The 6,050-nt window shown below is 40.4% G+C and overlaps 1 long non-coding RNA gene across 1 annotated transcript; it reads left to right on the forward strand.

Moving 5' to 3' along the window:
- The first annotated feature begins 826 nt into the window (after positions 1-826).
- On the forward strand, positions 827-4,438 carry LOC141350964 (uncharacterized). Its single transcript, XR_012359073.1, has 3 exons — positions 827-990; positions 1,076-2,079; positions 2,709-4,438. It is a non-coding gene; the product is annotated as an uncharacterized lncRNA (long non-coding RNA).
- The last annotated feature ends 1,612 nt before the right edge of the window (positions 4,439-6,050 follow it).

Here is a 6,050-nt window from a genome sequence, read left to right on the forward strand (position 1 = left end):
TGTAACACACACTTTGCAAAACTGTAGGCACAATTCACTGCACAACACTCTTTTTGCAGAACTGTAAACACAACTCACTGCTTAAGGGCGATTTATAGTCGTGCGTAGGTCCTACGGCGTAGCAGCGACGGCGTAGGTTCCGCGTCGGTTTTCATTTATACTTGTGCGTCGCCGTCCGCGTGTATTTACTGATTAAAGTGTGGCAATAAATTCCAGTAGGAGTTAATATTCATATGATTCAATACTGTATTGTACAGAATAATGTTCACAGGCATATAATAACAGACGCGCACACAAGTATAAGTAAATACAATACTATATATACAGTATTATGTGGGACCAAAATGTGAATAAGGCGAATAACTCATAAAAAACCTCTAGGGTTCTAACCTTCTGACACGCAAAGCGAAGCGCGCACGTGACTAAGCAGAAAGTGAAGCTTCGTTTGTCATTAGTCACGTGATTTCAACGTTAACAACACAAGCTTCGAATCAAAGCTTCACCTGGTACGCCCACTTTTGCTCGACACAAGCTCTGAAGCCTCGCTTCAAATGTAACATCACTAGAGGAGGCCGAGGGAGAGGATGTGGAGGTGAAGAAGTTGGAGGAAGAGGACATGGAGTTGAAGAAGCGAGAGGGTTAGAGGAAGTTAGAGGAAGAGGACAAGGAGGAGCAAGAAGAGGACGAGGAGCCAGAGGGAGAGGACGTGAAGGTGAAAAAGTTGGAGGAAGAGGACGTGGAGTTGAAGAAGCGAGAGGGTTGGAGGAAATTAGAGGAAGAGGACAAGGAGAAGCAAGAAGAGGACGAGGAGGGGAAAAAAGGAAGGGTAAGAAGAGTAAGACATAGAATAATTGATGACTTCAGAGCTACAATAGTGGACCATGTCATCAACCATGAGATGACCCTGAGGGAAGCTGGCCAACGGGTTCAGCCTAATTTGAGCCGCTACACTGTGGCAAGCATCATTAGGACATTTCGAAATGAGAATCGGTAAGTACTTTGTAGCACTGCCATACTTTAATGAGAAACACTATAGTACCATACATGCAAAAATATTGAAATTGTTACTTTACAGAATTGCTAGACGTCCAGATGTTGGGGACAGAGGAAGAATGTTCACTCCAGAGCAAGAGACCCATATAGTGAACATGGTGATTGCCAATAATGCAATAAGACTGGCGAAATACAGCAGCGGATAATTGATAATGACACCATCTTTCAAAATATACACAATGTTAGCATTTCTGCACTAAGTCGTGTACTTGCGCGCCACAGAATAAGAATAAAGCAAATTTACAGAGTTCCTTTCGAGAGAAACACAGAACGTGTAAAGCAACTGCGATATGACTATGTGCAGGTAAGCTATAGTGTCATTGGTTCTGAATTTGGAAGTGCATACTGTAGTGCTGTGCATGGGCCTGATGTGTTGCATTTGTTTTGTCTTGTCCAGAGAGTGATGGAACTTGAAGCAGATGCCATGGGACATGAGCTACTTTTTGTAGATGAGGCCAATTTTAACCGCAGTAAAACCAGGAGACATGGCAGGAACATTATTAGACACCGTGCCATCATCAATGTCCCAGGACAACGTGGTGGTTACATAACCATGTGTGCAGCTATAAGCCAAAATGGTGTTGTTCACCATCATGCAACCATAGGCCCATACAACACTGCACACATTATTGCATTCCTGGACACACATGACATGTTCATAGACCAGAGCATACCCGATATGTCATCATATGGGACAATGTTTGTTTCCATAGGGCTGCTCTGGTCCGCAACTGGTTTACAGACCACCCATTTTTCATGGCACTCAACCTCCCTCCATACTCTCCATTCTTAAATCCCATCGAGGAGTTCTTCTCTGCCTGGCGCTGGAAAGTGTATGACCGTCATCCTCATTCACAGGTAGCCCTTTTACAGGCAATGGAGGAGGCATGTGGAGATATTGACCAGGCATCATGTCAGGCCTGGATACGGCATTCAAGGAGATATTATCCCCGGTGCCTTGGACTGGAGGATATCGCATGCGATGTGGACGAAATTTTGTGGCCGGACCCAGAAAGACGAAATGATGTAGGCTGATTGTCTTTTTTTAGTGAAATTACTATTTTGTGTTCTGACTTTATCTTGGTTTTAATGAGTGTGAATAAACACCAATACTTGAAGTTTGGATCCTTGTATGTTTACATGACACTATGACAAAAGTATGACCTCAAATTGACATCTGTACACAGAGAAGGCAAAAGCCAGATGTGTTTTGTATTCATACCATCAGTGTGTAGTTGGCACATTGTGTGCTTAGTAGATGATGGCTTGTGTTTACTGTTTGATACGAAAACACCATTTTAACGAAGGTGTGCAGAGTTAATCTAGCTGTGTTCGCTTTTGCAAGAGATCTACAATATTTTGATAATTGGGTGAAAGGTTTTCTTATTTGTGTGTAGAGTTTTGCAAAAATAGCCAATAGTTACAAAAAATGTGCTTAAGCAATCAGAAAAAACTGTAAGTTTCTGGTCCAGACTGTACCTACTGTATGTGTCACATGATTCTGTATCATATACTTACTGTACAATAACTGTACTATACAAAAATGGGTAGTGCTGTGAAGTATATGTAAAATAACACCATTGTGATGTTACAGTACTGTACAGTATGTGAAAAAGAACCTAACCAATGATATCTTGTGGTGTCATTTTCTACAGAATGGTTGGATGACCTCCTCAAGTTTGAAGGGAACGGCTCTTCACTCAACAACAAGAGCTTGCCATCATTAAAATGGTGTGAGAAAATAATGCAATTAGACTTTGTGAGTTGCAACAACGCAAAATTGCCACATGAGTTCATCTACGTGAATGAGGCAGGCTTCAATCTGGCCAAAACAAGGCATGCGGAGACTTGTTATCGAACCGAATCGCTACAAATATAATATGACAGATTACAAGTTGCCCATAAATGGCTGCACTGTGGTGCCAACCTCCACGGTTAAGAATTTAGGTGTGATGTTCGACAGCAGTTTATCCTTCGACAGCCATATCTCCAATGTCTGCCGCACAGCATTCTTCCACCTTAGAAATATCTCAAAAATACGCCATATGTTGTCTGCATCAGATGCAGAGAAGCTTATCCACGCTTTTATGACCTCTAGAATAGACTATTGTAACTCGTTACTCGGAGGATGCCATGCAAAACAGGTCAACAAGCTTCAGCTAGTTCAAAACGCTTCTGCAAGAGTTCTTACTCGAACTAAGAAGTATGACCGCATAAGCCCAATTCTGGCATCTTTACACTGGCTACCAGTTAAATATCGTATACAATTTAAAATATTACTAATCACCTACAAAGCCTTAAATGGCCTAGCACCCTCATATCTTAGAGAATTATTATCAGAATACAATCCATCACGTGCATTGCGGTCACAAAATTCTGGCCTCTTAATTATCCCTAAAATATCAAAAGTGTCTAAAGGTGGCAGATCCTTTTCCTACTTAGCCCCTAAGCTCTGGAATGATTTACCAACCGATGTCCGAAAATCAGAGACAGTAGATAACTTTAAATCTAGACTTAAAACTTTTCTCTTTAACAAGGCTTTCAAATAGTTGTTTTAACAATGGTACTTATCTCCTAATAGCTAGCTTGTACAACCTAATAAATAAATTAATTAATTAATAAATAAATTAAAACCTTTTTTTTTTCGTCAACACTTCAAAGCATGGTAAATCTCATTAATACTCTTTAGTAATATGCTGAAACTTTGAATTGGTTTTCGACTGAGTCTTAACTGCCAAATATGGCCGGCTTGCAATTTTGGCCTTTTCCCATGACCTTAAAATAGTATGTCATACAGAACCGTTTGCCACTGTACGTTAGCATTAACGACGGCAGTGGGGCCTCTGGCCTTAGTCAAACGAGTTCTGTTTCCGTTTCTAAAATCATTAACTATATGTAATACCTTAAAATAGTATGTCATACAGAACCGTTTGCCACTGTACGTTAGCATTAACGACGGCAGTGGGGCCTCTGGCCTTAGTCAAACGAGTTCTGTTTCCGTTTCTAAAATCATTAACTATATGTAATACACTTAACCAGCAATAGTTAGCCTGTCCGGAACCGAGCTGACTAAAACCACATTACTGTGTGACACTTGTTTTCTATGTGAACGGCCCCTACGCTAATAAGATTTTGTGTCTCTCTCCCTGTCTCGTCCTTGATCCCGAGGACGAGACAAACAGATCCAGTTCCGGTACATGTGAAAGTCGGCACACAACTGATCTACTAGCTGTTCTTCAACGTGATGTCCAGCTGATGCCTGACCAAAGACCACCGGCAGAACCCGCTTAATCTCCGCTTAATCTCCGCTCAATCTCCTTCCGTTTCAATGTGTGTATATATATATATACCTCCCAAGGGTTTTTTCCTCCTATGACTTTTTTTACTTCCCCGGCTAAAATTCCGGGGTTTTTTTCTCCTAGGGGGTTTTTCAACCCGGGGAGGCAGCCTTTTTGGGCTTAACTTCTATACGTTACATTAGTAATAGGTTTGTTTATAATGTTGATTTATAGTCGTAGCAAATTTAACTGCTTGTGCTATCGTTTATTATGTTGTGCTATCTGTCGATTTTCTGTGCTTTTCACTGCATCTATTATGTAAAGCTGCTTTGATACAATTACCAAATTGTGAAAAGCGCTATATAAATAAAATTGAATTGAATTGAATTGAATTGAGGTGGGATCAATCCCAGGGTGGTTTCAGCACACAAGGTGATATTTTCCCCAATGCCTAGCCCGCATTGCCTTTAATGTTGATGAGGTCTTGTGGCCAAATCCAATCCATAAGCACCCCCAACACACACACACACACACACACACACACACACACACACACACACACACACACACACAAAACAAGTATGTTTATTCGTCCCCCAATAGCAATTTGTCCAGTATTTGTTTTGTTTTTTAATTTTGTTTTGTTGCTAAATTTGACGTCTTGTGATTTTATTTTTCTTTATTTCTGTAAAGGAAAAAATCAGATTGTTAATCAGAGTGTTAAAGCAACACTATGTAGTTTCCATGTAAAAATGACTTACAGCTCCATGTGGATGAAAAGCACAACAGTGCCTGGTATCAGACACTCTTCTGCAGGCAGGGGGAGGGGCGGGGCGGGGCTGTGTGCTCTACCCTCCACCGCCACCTTCAGAGTGTGCTTGTAGCAGCTAGGAGGCTGCTCAGGTTGCAGCAACAGTACAATTTGTCCAGTTAAAAGTTGTTCTATCACTGACATTATTTAAAGGTAAAAAACTACATAGTGTTGCTTTAAATAAGGTGACTTCTAAAACATTCTGGGAGTGGGTTCTTAAGGACCAGGGGCCTCATGTATAAAACTTTGCGTAGATTCCATCCTTTAAGTCTGCCTACGCACATAAAGCAGAATTTGCGTACGCAACGTTTATACATCAGACCCCAGGATTGGGAAACCCTGCTCCCTGTGAGCTACTGTCCTGCAGATTTTAACTCCATCCAATCAAACACAGGTGAATCAGCTAATCAAGGTTTTTATTATTCATTTTTTATTATTTTTGTGAGATCACAAATCAAAATGTTCGGAAAAAACCCTGTTTTGAAAAAATCTGTTTTTATAAAACTGAAACATTACAGTTTTTTACAGACACTAGGACACATTTCTCAATACTTAGGTCACTCTTGCAAAACTCTTCACACAGTTTTTTAGCTTTGCAAAGCAGTTCATTTCCCATTCAAAATGCACTACAACCACCAAAACACTTTATTTATGTCTCAAATCAACTCATTCTTCCAGAACACTAGCAAAGGTTGACAGCTGACAAACACACCTTGTCACCCACAAAACAATGACCTAAAAAACACTAACAACATGTAGTATTATACATTGTTTTCTCTGTTTATAATTCACTGCAATATACGTTACTGGATTGAATTAGACATGATGCAGAATTATGATAATGATCCTCAGTTTAGTCCACATAGAATTTTGTTGTGTGAAGAGTTTTGCAAAAGTGACCTAAGTAT

The sequence above is a fragment of the Misgurnus anguillicaudatus genome, chromosome 19 (assembly GCF_027580225.2).
Source record: "Misgurnus anguillicaudatus chromosome 19, ASM2758022v2, whole genome shotgun sequence".
Lineage (NCBI taxonomy): Eukaryota > Metazoa > Chordata > Actinopteri > Cypriniformes > Cobitidae > Misgurnus > Misgurnus anguillicaudatus.